Here is a 14269-nt window from a genome sequence, read left to right as displayed (position 1 = left end):
AGAGTTCCCAAGGGAAGGCCCCACTTCGGTGTATTCTGAGGTCTGATTGCTGGGTATACAATTAGCCAGCCAGTTTGCCTGGCCCTTACCTTCCAACTCTGCCAAGCTAATGGTTGGGGCCAGCCTGGGGTGGAAACCTCTCTGGTAAAGTGCCTGACTTTCAAACCTAGAACTAGAAAATTAGAAATTTTGAAGAAAATCTGAGAGTTACAAATAGAAGTCAAATCCCAAAGAATATGGGAGTACCAGTGGGCAAGAGTGGGGTGGAGAGGGAACCATACAACCTGGTGTTAGACAAGACAAGACTCCCACTCTGAACACTGAGGTGCCACAGCAGGGTGTTGGGCATGATGACGTCTAAAAGTCTTTGGCTAGGTATATGGGATTGGATAGGATAAGTTAAAGGTCAGATGTCAATCTGGCTGAAGGGGATCAGGCCCTTCCCACTGAGACACTACAAATGAGGAGAAATTGCAGTGCATGCATTATCCTTGTGTAATTAACTACACACGACCTGATGCAGTGTGGCTAATTAGGAAAGTCTTCATAGGTTCAAAGGCATAATCCAGTTGTCTGCATATGAAGCCATTCATGGTTCAAGTCTCTGTCACCTGCCAACCCTTTCTTGCATACTTACCACATATTGTCAACTGCCATCTTGTGAGGTGCTTCTGGGGCCAAGGACCTCTCTGACTCCCGTTCCATTGTGTCCCTGAGGGTTGGATCCTTTCTGTATGACTGTCGAAGGATTCTGAAGATGGGAAGTACAAGGGCAGAAGAGAGGTAACAGAGTCGTTTATTTTCTTTTCCTGGGTAGTCAGTACGGAGGCCTTTGTCATGAAAATGTGCACTGCTTGTGATTTGGTCATGAATCAGGTGTGCTTTGTTTGGACAGGATTTTAACCTTCATCACTTTCCCTCCACATCTAGATCATAGAAAGGGGCAGACTAAATCAATGTCTCTAAACTGTCCAGAAGTCAGAATCATCCATTGAGCTTTTTTGGTCACACACTCTGATTTAGAGTTCACAGGTAGAGAGAGACCAAGACTGTTAGTTTTTACCCAGCCCTACCCATCTCTGCCACAATGAATGCAAACCCTTTGAGCCCAATCCCTGGTGAGACTAAGAATATTGTAAATACAAATCTCCAGGAGTTGATCCTCCTGCTCAGTTGGGAACTATGGACAGAAGGATCATGAGGAGGCCACAGATAGGCATGCAGAGGTGACTCAGGCATGGATCTCATAAAAGGAAGTGATGGCAGTAAAACACTGGCAAGTGTACATGCCAGGGTTGTGACACCCAGGGTTGTCTATAGAGGTTTAGACTGTGCCCTAGGTAGGGAGTGGTGCTTTGGGTTCTGCTCAGACCAAGACCGTAATCTCATCTCTGAAAGGGGCCAACAGACCGTTGGTTATGAGGTACGTCCAGGTCGAAGTCACTCAAACTGGGGCAAGGACTGTGACCTTGAGACCCATTTACTGCAGGAAATCCATCCCATGGGAGGCTCTGGGGTGGAGGAGGCAGCTCCTCCCCCTTTCCAGTCTCCCTTATCATTTCTTTGAAGCCTTGCTGGATTCCCAAGATGCTTTCCATACTCTCCACTCCTAGTGGCCTCCGAATAGGCTCCTGCTGCTTCTGTGGATATACTTGGTTCATGGACTAGTCTCTTATTTGAACTAAACCTCTCTGAATAACACGAACAATATCTTACTTGTCTCTATGTACTCGACATGGATGACAGGGACCTAACAAGTCCCATGAGTGTTTGTTCAGTGAATGAATGATGGAGTCATATGTTGGGCTGCATGTGTTATTCATAGAAGGCCCCAAACCAGCAGCTTCTGTTCTGACCACCAAGTGTAGATACAGAGGAAATGCCACTGTTGGGCATACTTTCCTCACCACACCTCAAGACAGAAGGGCTTCAAGGGGATAGTTAAGTTCAAGGAGATCAGAGGAGGACAGACTGCAGTACAGAGAGCTTGCCAGTGCCTAAAGCATTCTGAGATCTTGAAGTAAAAGTGTACAACTTGTTCTGGTGTGGTGTCATGGATGAAAGGTGCTAATGAGTGGCTATACCTAAGTGGGAGGCATAGCTCAGAGGTAGAGCATTTGACTACAGATCAGCAGGACCCTGATTCAAATCAGGTGCCCTGCCCTTTTCCCTCAATGGTCACAGTGCTGTTTTTCCTGCACTGACCCACCCTCGAAGACAGAGAGAAGAGTGGAAGGTCAAGCTTTTATTAGAAAGCTATCTTCTTCTATGTATAGCCTGAGTTCTGTCCATAAGGCCAGAGGACAGTTCTGTGTTGGCTCAGTCCTGATGGAGACAGAGTCTTGCCTCTGACTAAGGAAAGGAGCAGTGGCAGCTGTGTGGATGTGGGTGTGTCTTATGAGTCTGCCTGCGTGTCTATGGAGACTTTAAGGAGTGGCCATTTCCTTTTTTCTTTAAAGATTCATTTACTTTTACCTTCTTTCTGTGTGTTTTGCCAACATGCATATCTGTACATCACATTTGTGCAGTGACCACAGAGAATAGAAGTGGGCATTGGATCCCCTGAAACTGAGTTCCAGAACATTGTCAGCAGCTCTGTGGGTGCTAGGAGCTGAACCTATGTCCTCTGCAAGAGCAACTAATGCTCTTAACCACTGAGTGAGCAATTTCTTCAGCCTTGTATCAAACTACTTAATTTTGATGTCTGCAGGATGGACACAGGGAGAGGTGACTCAGCAGATGGAGTTACATGTAACTGTAAGGCAAATCCCTTTTACCCCAGAGACAAGAGTCTTTCCTCCTGGGTTTAATGGTGCTTGACGTTTATTTGCATTATGGAGGGTATGAGGTTTTACTCAAGTCTACTGATTGAAATATGGCTCACATCCAAAATGTGCCTTCACAGCTAACATGTGTAAGATATTTAGCACTATAGCCTCTCCATGGTCTCACACGCTTATCTGGCACAAAAGCTATTATCTTTTTTCGTTTGCTTGTTTGTTTGTTTGTTTGTTTGTTTGTTTGTTTGTTGAGACATGGTTTCTCTGTATGGTGCTGGCTGTCCTAGAACTCCCTCTATAGACCAGGCTAGCCTCAAACTCAGAGCTCTATCTACCTCTGCCTCCCAAGTGCTTGGATTAAAGGTACGTACCACCATCACCCAGCAAAAGGTATCACCTTAATCTTGGCCAATGCCATGCTCTTGAGTAGGCCTAGGAATACTGGGTAAATCACACAGAGAGGTAAGAATCATCCTGGAAGTGACAGAGGTCCAGCAACACCAGAGGGCTAGAAGCTGAGGCCAATATTCATTGTGATGTGTCAGTGGTTTCTTAATTTTGCAGATTGAATTCCTGGCCTGTGGCTTCTCTCAGGGACCTGGCATTTCATGGACCTGGATGGGTTCTCATGCTTCTCTGCTGTGCCTTGACTTCCTCTCATTTCTGCTAACCACTGTCCCTGTATTTCCATTAGCCCAAGGTGCCTGAATTAGTGTAACATCTGAAAAGGAGAGAAAAAGCTGGTGCCAGGATCACCAGGCCTCCACACCAGGGGAATCTTTGTCTTCCATGATTTTCTTGCTTAAAACAGGTGAACAGCTAAGAAAGAATACAAATTCAGGAGCGGGTTGGATTGATGAGAGCACTGAGGTACATAGGTCTTAACCACATCAAGAGCTCTGTACAATCTCCCTTGTTCACCAAGTGTCTCAGTTATTTTTCTTTTTTTCTGTAATAAAGTACCATGACCAAAACCAACTTATGGGAAAGAGTTTATTTGGTTTATGGTTTTAGAGGCAGAGTCCATTGTGATAGGAAAACATGGTTTTAGAGGCAGAGTCCATCATGATAGGGAAACATGGCAGTTTAGCTCTGTGATCTGGTTGTGGCTCTGCTTTGTGTATGTTCATTCTAGGATCCCTGCTGGCATGACAGCTGGAGCAGGAAGCTGAGAGTTCGCATCATCAACCATAAGCACAGAGCAGACAGAAATAGTGTGAGGCTATTGAAGGATCCTCTAAGCTGCCGCATTACCTCACTCTCCCCAAACAGTGCCACCAAGTAGAGACCACGTGTTCAAATGCCCAAGACTGTGGGTGACATTTCTGATTCAATTCACTACCTCAAGCTACTCCTTTTTGTCGAAAGGGATTCTAGAATGAACATACGAGAAGCAGACCCAAGACCAGATTACAGAGTTAAACCAAACAGAGGAAGACTCAAGTCTTGAGGCAGAAATTTCTAATACCAGTCTACACAAGCTTATGTGTCCCCCAGTGCTGAGCTGTAAGCATGAGAATAATGTGGGGTATTGATGAAGCTGAACTTTGGGTGACAATTGTGGAAGTACTGGCTACCTCAACCATGACTCCATACCTGGCACCCAAATTAGGTGCATTGGGGACTAATTGGGGGAAGAGGGGATTTTAGTTGATCCAAAGAGTTCAGAATATATATGCAGGGTATAAATGAAATTCTCAGACATAGGAGGGACCACTGGAGGCATAGGATAGCAAACTCATGGTTGAAAATAGCATGTTCTTTCAGTCACTGTTCTACTGCTGCGAAGAGACACCACATCCAAGGCAACTCTTATAAAGGCAAGTATTTAATTGGGGGCTGGTTTAGTTTCAGAAGGTTGCTTAGTCCATTATCATAATGGCAGGCATGGTCCTAAGTGAAATAACTGAGATCTGCATCCTGATTGCCAGAAAGAGAGACAGACAGACAGACACAGACACAGACACAGACACAGACACAGACACAGACACAGACACAGACACAGACACAGACACAGACACAGACACAGACACAGACACAGACACAGACACAGACACAGACACAGACACAGACAGACAGAGACTGAACCTGGTGTGGGTTTTCAAAACCTCAAAGTCCACCTCCAGTGCCACACCTGCTCCAACAAGGTCACATCTCCTAGTCCTTCTAAAGAGTTCATCAGCTGTGGGCTAAGCATGTGAATATATGAGCCTGTGGAGGCCAATCTCATTCAAACCACCACACATGTCTAATCAGTTGGAACTGGTTGATCAATTTTTATAGTGTAAGAATGAGAAGATGTATAGTACATTAGAGACTCAAGAATAGACATAGACAACAAATCCCTAAGGATGTGTGAGGCCAGAGTGAGACACAGAACAGGAGAACCTTTAAAGTAGACAAGACTCCAGGAAGGAAAGAGAGAGAGCAAGGCTTTAGCTCTGAACAGTAGTTCTCCAAACTGAGGCTCTACACTGTCCAGAAGAGGAAGCCAGTATGCTAACCAGAAATGATTTCTGTAAGTGTAACAGTCTTCCAGACCTTCTATGATGGAAGTCCTTTCAGGCCATAAAACTTGGCATGCAGACAGAACCACCTGACAAAACAAAAACAAAGATCTAATCTAAAGTCCACAGTTACGGGAAAGTATCTGTGGTGGTTTCAATATGCTTGGCCCGGGGAGTGGTACTATTAGGAGGCATGGTCTTATTGGAGTAGGTGTGGCCTTGTTGGGAGGAAGTGTGTCACTGTGGGGGTGGACTTTGAGACCCTCCTCCAAGCAATGTAGAAGACAGTCTGTTCTTGGCTTCCTTTGGATGAAGATGTAGAACTCTCAGCTCCTCCTATGCCATGCCTGCCTGGACACTGCCATGCTCCTGCCTTGATGATAATGGACTGAACCTCTGAACCAATTAAATGTTTTCCTTCTAAGAGTTGCCTTGGTCAGGGTGTCTGTTCACAGCAGTAAAACCCTAACTAAGACTCTAAATGTACTAACCCTGCGTGTTGGCTTCTGTAGTTCTGCTTCTGGCCAACTGTTCTTGTTAACTGAAGAATGTCAACCTAGGACATGAATTTTTTGTGCTTAAAAGCTCATCCTGAGAGAAGCTTGGGGCTATACTGAGATCCTGAACACCCAGTGTAGTCATTCGATGGCTAATAACGACTTTCTATTGCCTTAAACCCATGTCCAAGTGGTCTTTTTTAGTGGATACCCCAAAACATAAGAGCTAGGAAGGATAGTGTAAGTTCAAGGTTAAACAGAGGCCCATCATAAAGAGGTCAGTCCATTGTGGCTATCTGACGTTTTGTGAGGAAGCCTCACAATGCATGTGGGTCTTTGTGTGCAAAGCACAGCACAATGATGTGAATCCCAACAGTGAGACAGGGGGTGTGTAAGTCAGATGAGAGCATCTGAAGCCTTCTGAAAATGGGAAATAAGAGAGGAAGAAGGAGAGAAGAAGGAAGCCAGGATCCTCTGTCCTGGGGTGTTGGGGGCAGAGGCCCTGTACCATAAATGTGGATTCTGTGTATGGTGTGGTCACTAGTCAGGTGTTTTGTTTGGGCATGATTTTAACAATTGCCATTTTCCCTACATGTACACAACAGAAGGAAGCAGATTAAATCACAAGTTGCAAACTATCAGTGAGTCAGAGTTATCCACTGAGCTTGTCTAAGATATAGGTCATCCTCTGGTCCCTTCCCAGAGAGTCTGGTTTAGTTCTTAGGTAGGAGCTAAGATACAATTTTCTCTGGCCCTGCCCCCATTTATCTCCAGATTTCAGTTGAGCATTCAGACCTCTACATCTGAATCTTGTAGGTGAGTCTGGAAGACACTCAAGCACAGACCTCCAGGACTTAATGCACCTGTCTCAACTGGGAACTAGGGCAAGATGATGATTGTTGCCAGGAGGAAGTGGCAGTGAGGTGGACAAAGGCAGCTCAGGGCTGGGCATCCTAGGAGCAAGCAGATGATGACAGAAGACTGGCAAGTATGCATGCCAGATGGTGAGTCAGGGAGTGGCCATGAAGGTTTAGAATGTTTATTAGACATATATAAGCAGGTGGGGGTATAGCTCAGGGGTAGAGCATTTGACTGCAGATCAAGAGGTCCCCGGTTCAAATCCGGGTGCCCCCTACTTTTCTCTCCATGAACACTGAGTAGGTTGTATGCCCTTCAGGAGAGCCCCAGTCTTTTGAAACTTAGTCATTTTTGTAGGCCTGAGGCTAGTTTTCATTGATTCAGTTCTGGTGGAGGCAGAGTTTGCCTCTAGTTCAGGAAGACAACAGTGACAGATGTTTGAACTGGGTACACTGATCATGGCTGCACAAAGAAAACAGAAATGATAGACAGTGTGTGTAAATTGTGGGCATTGAATGCTCACACAGAGAAATTCTAAGAAATACTTGCACAGTTGTAGGGTAGAAAAGTCTGATTTCTGCAGGGCAGAATATAGGATAAAGACTTGAAAGAGGCAACATGGTAGCCAGAATCTGAGGAATGTGTGAGGTCAAATCCTTTGGGGACATCACTCTTTCTTCCAAGGCCTTTCTTTACCTGATTCAGAAGGCCCACCTGCTTTGCAGGGGCTAATGGACTCTGCTTAAAGTCTTCCAAATGAAATTTGGGTATCAACAAAAAGTGCCTTCACAACACCATCTGGTATATTACAGCCTCACCAACTGGCAGCATGAATTATTCAACACAGCAGATAGTGCCCAAGCTTATCAGTGATGTACCTCGAAATACGGTTGTGAATGTTGAGTAAGTTACACAGAGAGGTGGGGAATTGGAAACATCCTGGAGTTGGCTGACCCAGGCACCAGGCTAGATCCTGAGGCCAGTGTTCACTGTATCATTCTGATGGGCAATAAGGCTGGCTGAAGTCCTGGTGCCATGCTTCCTTAGGTCCTGATTCTTTTCCTGCATCATCTTTGTCTTTGTCATCCTTCCAATGATGGCCTTCCGTGTTATTTATCCACAGATAGGCTTTTATTTAAACAAAGTACTGCTGCTAGAATCAAATTTGGTAAAAAGAAAGATTCTCATGGAAGTACATAAAGCAAGGCTGGTCATCTGGCCTCATTGGACCCAAAGATGTTAGTTTCTGTTCTATTGCTGTGAAGAGACACCATGACCTAGCAACTTAAAAAAGAAGCATTTAATTGGGGGTTTGCTCACAGTTTCAGAGATGGTGAAGCCATGGGGAGCACAGTGGCAGGCATGACACTGGAGTAGTTGTTTAGAAGCTCACGTCTAATCTGAGAGTTGAAAGCAGGGTGCAGACGTGGGGGTGGCTGTGCCTGGTGTGAGCTTTTTAAACCAAAGTCCACTCCCAGTGACAAATCTCCCCAACAAGGACCCATTTACTCCACTAAGGCCCTGCCCCCAAATCCTTCCCAAACAGTTCCACTAGCTAGGGACGAAGCATTCAAATACAGAAGCCTATAGGAGGTACTCACATTCAAACCACCACAATCCAGTAGGCTCTAAGGATGGAACGGAGACTCCCAGATCTTCCAGAACAAAGTGAGTGACGCTAGCCCTCAGTTCCCCTAGACCACTCTGCAGTTTCTGGAGAGCACCATCAGTGCCTGCTGATTTAGCATAAATATGCTCGAATGTTACATTGCATGCCCTGGTCCTCATGAAGGGTAAAACACGGAGCCCTTTCTGGCTGAAATGGTATGCTTGCTGGCCCCCAGTTACTGCAAAAGACAGAAGACAGAGAAAAGACTGATCCTCAGCTACCTGGTTTCTGTGTCAATGGCATCTATCATCTCCCTGGTTTTCTTGCTGAAAATAGGTCAGTGGTTAAGAAAGAAATGAACTTGAGAGATGGCGTTGTGGATCTATGAGAGTATTGGGACAACTTAGATATTAATCACATCAATAGCTCTACATGATCTTTCTGTCAGCCAATCATGAGGTAAGTCTTCTATCTGAATATCATCATGAGTCTGAAGACTGACTTCCTCAGTCATTTACCGGGAAACTCTGTCCTGAGAGAAAGAAATGTCTTCCTCATCCCTGAGTCCACAACATGGACAGGGACTGACACGTGACAAGCTCCATGTTTGCTGAGTGAATGAACGACCAAGTGAAATAAGAACACCTTCCCAAAGCCTTGGAGTGTGGAGAAGGCTCTTCTGTGCTCAGTGTCAGGTTACTTTGAAAACTGCTCTTGTCCTTACCAGTGTGTGATTTTAAGGACTCTTACAATGAGGTATCTTTTCCAGGTGCAAGGCCGGTGCCCTCACCACACTCTGAGGGATGGAGCACTGAGTAGGACAGGTTAAATAAAGTTGAAGAAAAAGGAAGGCAGGCTGTAGTGAAGAGTGATTGCTAGTTTCTAGAAATCAGGGAGGCAACAGTGGAATATAAATCCATAGGCAGGCTGGGTGCAGTGCCAGGTTAAAAAAAAAAATACTAACAAGAAGCTATATACAAATGGGGGTATAGCTCAGGGGTAGAGCATTTGACTGCAGATCAAGAGGTCCCTGGTTCAAATCCAGGTGCCCCCTACTTTTTGTCACTGAATCATTTTTCTTGTAGGTCAGGAGCCCTGGAAAAGAACAATGAAGCACATCAAACTCTAATCCACAGCCGAAGCACAGGCCTGATATCACTCCGGTGACTTAATGCACTTGTTAGAGGTTATAAGATATGAATCCTTGCTTCTGCTAGCCCTCAGGTTTTACTCTGGGGTTGTTGAAAAGCTTTCAGAGAGATGCTGGTGATCCACAGATGAAACTGATCATCTCTTCTCCTGCCTCCTGGGCTGGAGCATCATTTTCCTTGCAATGGAGTGGCTCCCAGGTTTCTGATTCCACCATGCCAGGCTGTAGGTCAGAGGCCCTGGACCTTGGGTCTGTATCCTGAGGCTGGAGCTCCTTCCCTGGGTTGCTGCATATTACTGGCCACATGCACTTATGCCTTCCCCTACCCAGATCTGGGAAGGGGGTTCTAGGAGGCTCTCTAGGACAAATGCCCAGGGCAAGGTAGTGATGGAAGTCACCTAGGAGTTCTTACAGCATTGACCTGAACTTCTTGGTCTCTTTCCCTCTGCCCTGCATGCTAGCAAGTTAAGAATCATGGGCAAGAAAAGTAAACCTGGGTCATACCCCCAGATCAATAACTAGAAACAAGAAGATGAGTAAAAGTTTTGATCTGTCCTTAAAAGCTCATCTCACTATCTAGTGACAACCTAAGGACTCTGCTACTGCCTTGTGTTCTCTATATGCAATAGTCCACAGCTGCAGACATTATAGGAACATCAAAGACGTTTCCTAGGAAGACTTGCAGATGAATGTGAGACATGGCTGTCCTACTGGGCCATCCATCATAGTTTCAAATTAGGGAGATGCTGACCATGGAGGGCATGCCTGCATGGGAATAAAGATTTACAGGTCCCCTCTCATAGCTCCTGCCTCTGAGTAGGGCAAGGACTTCTTTGGTGGTGGTGGGTTTTTTATTTCATTTTTAACAAGATCTTCCCATGATCCCAGTGGGAACTGGGAGCCTCCAAGTTTGTTTGATGCACCATAGTGAAGACTTCAAAAAAGGTCATGATTATGAGACATGTTGAAACATACTCACTCTTAAAAATAGGGTTGGGAATGCATCCCAATTTGGGCTCTCTCCACCAATCCAGCCTGGCACCTGCTGGCTACCTGCTGTTCAAATCTCTAAAGCTTGACGGGTTGAATCTTCTTATGAAATGGCCTAAAGACTTAGTTTACTTAGTTTCATTATACCCCAAAGGAGACTGACAGGCAGGCAGGAAGGCAGGCATACACACATGCACAACCGGCCTTGGACTTCTATCATGAACCTCCTGACCAGTAGTTAAATGCTCTTCCATCAAGACGGAGCTCACTTCAAGCAAGTTCTGTCACTGGTGCTATTTAATCACCGTGAGCTTCTTCCGTCAACCCTTAGTTCTTATCGATTCTTAGGCCCCATATTGTGGCCTACCCTCTTCATGCAAACCACTCCTCTTCCCATCACCAGCTGCCTCCTGACCCTTCCATTGAATAGACCTCCTATGTTCTGCCTAGCGCATGCTCTTCCTGTGTCCAGCAGGGGGTGTGCACTAGCTTGGAGTCATCTCCTGCTGGCATGGCATGACTTTCTGCTACTCCCACCCAGGACTCTATTCACTCCACTATCACCTTTTAGACCAGTGTCTGGGATTGTGCTCTTTACCCATCTTCTAGCTTTTTCTTTTCTTTATCCTAAGGCCACATTCTTGGCACTGGTCTTCCTGGGCTGACCTTGTGGGGAGCCTGATGCCAAGCCTGGTAACCAATCTCAGGAGGCCTCATTTTAGCAGGTCAGCACCCTTGGAAGAACAGGGATTGGGCTGCACTAGGATCCAAATGCAGTTCCCAAGGGGTTTCCCAATTAAGAAGATTCCCCACCACCACCACCCTGCTGCTGAGTGCATGCCTAGGCCCCTCAAACCACATGGTTAATATGCATCTTACCCACAAGGTATACCTGGAGGTCACAAAACTTCAAGGTCATGTTCAAACTCATATAACAGAGGTCCTGATGGTCAAAAGCCTCACAGGATGTGGTTATTCATGATAGACAGGTCTTGGCACTGGTGGATGAAAGAGAGTTGCTGGCCATTCTGTAAGAGATTCTGCTTGCTAGTCACATAGATCATCAAGGTCTGGCTCAGGTCACAAGACAGGGAGGAATACAGGGACAAACAAGGCCCTCTGGGTCTGTTCCTTGCTGAGCTGTTCTTATCTATCTCTTGTCTCTCAGAATTAGAATATTGAGGGAGTGCATAGCTGACTCAGGAGCTAAAAAGATACAATTATTAGGGGGCACCTGGATTTGAAACAGGGACCCCTTGATCTGCAGTCAAATGCTCCACCCCTGAGCTATACCCCCTTGCTGACATACCTTGGGTTATTAGCACTAATAACCAGGTAGCTCCTTCATTCTAAGACTATTAAGTACTGTGGTTCCCATCTGAGCTTGGTCTCTGGTAGACTTCTTTATTTTGGCTGCAAGTTTTCCCTTATCTTTGAGGGTCTCCTAAAGCCTCCTTTATCTGATCTGATATTTCTCTTTCTTAATACTGTCTGGGATCCCCACACAGAACCAGTAAATAGAATTTCAGATTTTTAAATTTATCTGCTCCTCCATAGTCTTCTTCCCTCATCCTATGGCCTCAGACCTACTCAACACCAGAGCAGGTATTTGGCCAGAAAGTTTGCAGATTTTACATCATACCACTAGTCCCTTTCAGGAGGACATCACCATCCTTGACTATAAGGAGACTTCAAGAACAAGCTGTTTGGCCCCTGAGATAGGGCTGAAGACTCTTCTGGCAAAACTCTGACTCCATAGCAGGACAAAACATGCTGAGAGATCTGTGCCTGAGCCAAGCAGACATAGAATGACAATATGGCTGACCTCCTCGGTGTTGATACTCCTTTGGTTCAGTGTTTCTGTGCTGTCCTCCTGTTTCTTCCTTTAGGAATAGGAATGTTGACTCTGTGCCGTGGTATGGCAGAACTACATAACCTGCGTTTGATTTACAGCTAAGAGTTTGTCTTAGATCTCAGAAGTTGCTTTGGACTTGTTGGACCTGTTAAGATTACGAGGACTCTTGAAGTTGGACTGAATGTTCTTTATATAATTACCTGACCACAAGCCTGTGGGAGGCAGGAACAGAACGTCAGGGTTCTGTGGATGCATCATAGGTTTCAACACTTGGTCCTCAGATGGGAGAACTATTCTGGAAGGTTGTGAGACTTTTGATACACAATCCCTAACTGGCAGTCACTGCCACTGGGTGATGGCTTGAAGGTTATAGTATGCCCCAACCCCAACTCCAAGTCCACTCTTTCTGCTTCCTGCTTCTGGATTTTCCCTGATGTTCCTGCTGTCATCAACTCTACCATGCCTTCCTCAGTGTGATGGACCAAAACAATGGGTCCAAATAAATCTTTCCTTCTTAAGCTATATTTTGCACAGTAGGAAGAAAAGTAATGAACAAAAAAATCATTATAATTATGCCCACCATTTGCTGATTCTAGAAAAGGCCATAATGTTTTTCATGATATCTACTAGAAAGGAGAGCTTGAAAGTCACACGTTTTTTTAAAAGAAGAGAAAAATTAGACACAAATAGGGGACATCTGGATTTGAACCAGACACCTCTTGATGTGCAGTTAAATGCTCTACCCATGATCCACACACCCACCTGCTACTATAAAGTTTAATTAATGTGTTTCACTTCTAAAACCACTCCCAGATCCCTTGTAACCAGTATTGCCACTTCAGGAAAGATGCCCTGCAAAGCTTCCAGCCCTGAGTCAGAAGAAACTCATCAGCCTGTCCCCAAAACAGGGAGCAGGCTCCCCTCCTCAGAAGCCCTGCCATCTGTAGCCTTCAGTCACCAGGGCCAGGGAGCAGCCTGGAGAGACATAGCTACTAAAAGGCCCTAAGTCAGGACTGAGCCATAGAAATGCAGACAGTGAGGCCTACTCAGGAGCTTTCACATGGGAACAAATGACTTCTCTCACCATTTGCATTACCCTCTAATGAGGAATTTAATCTATTTTTTTGACAATGTCCTGAAATTTTAAGTAAAATTTTAAATTAAAAAGTGAACGAATTCAGTTGATGGAGGAAACAGTAAGGCTGAGTAGCATCCAGTTTGTGGCCCAGTGAATGCCAACTGCTACTAACCAGACTTACTGTGAGAACTAGGGCCAAACCAGAAGTAGAAGACGAGATACCAGCAACAAAACCCTTGTATTTTGACACAGAGTGTGAGCACAGTTAGTCTCAGAGCAAGAGTAGACAATGCAGCCATGGTTGTTAAGGAGGCTAGTACCACTAAGAAGAAGGCAGACTGTAGGGGTAGCCAACCACTTTCTGGATGGATTTGTGGCCTGCTCCACAGGAGGGAATGCTGGTACTTAAAACTTGCCCAAGAGCCCCTGGCTGAGGATGTCATGGGTGTTAGGGGAGAACCTACCATGGAGTCATACTGTCAAGCTGCCTTCTAAATACTTATGTCTATACTTTGGTTGCAGAAGTCCTTTGGTTTTTTCCACCCTGCAGTAGGCATCAGTTACTGCAGATATTCACAAGTGGCCAAAGTGCTAAGAATAAGAATTTAGAGTACTCATCCCTAAGTGTTACCTCTATCTCAGCCTCGCACTCCCCAAGCTTCGGGGAGCATTGTGGAAGAGAGGATAGACAGAAGAGCTGGAGGATGGGAGGAGAGCTGTGAAATGCTGTCTTCTGGGCAGTGCATGGCCATTGCACTCATGAGTGCATAGCAGCTGTGGGTACCTGCACAAGCCAGAATCCCAGCACACACCAAGAAGGGGCTTGTAAGACCCCACCTCTATCTGGCAGTTGATGGAAATTATGGAAATAGGGGAGAGTCACTTTTCTTTTTTGCTGTGGCAACAGATAGGTTGCCCATTTTCTAGTAGATGATCACACACCCA

General features: G+C 45.5%; 1 long non-coding RNA gene and 3 other non-coding genes across 4 annotated transcripts in view; 3 read left to right on the top strand and 1 right to left on the bottom strand.

Moving 5' to 3' along the window:
* Gm16630 (predicted gene, 16630) overlaps positions 1 to 14269 on the top strand; it is a 264503-nt gene that overhangs the window by 178653 nt on the left and 71581 nt on the right. The gene's annotated exons all lie outside the window — the stretch shown is intronic.
* Positions 6847 to 6918, top strand: n-TCgca49. Its single transcript has one exon. It is a non-coding gene; the product is annotated as a tRNA-Cys (tRNA).
* On the top strand, positions 9234 to 9305 carry n-TCgca34. The gene has a single exon. It is a non-coding gene; the product is annotated as a tRNA-Cys (tRNA).
* n-TCgca1 lies at positions 11617 to 11688 on the bottom strand. The gene has a single exon. It is a non-coding gene; the product is annotated as a tRNA-Cys (tRNA).

Source organism: Mus musculus, chromosome 6 (genome assembly GCF_000001635.26).
Source record: "Mus musculus strain C57BL/6J chromosome 6, GRCm38.p6 C57BL/6J".
NCBI classification, from domain to species: Eukaryota; Metazoa; Chordata; class Mammalia; order Rodentia; family Muridae; genus Mus; species Mus musculus.
The sequence above is the reverse complement of the archived record's forward strand: the minus strand, read 5'-3'. Positions and strand labels throughout refer to the sequence as shown.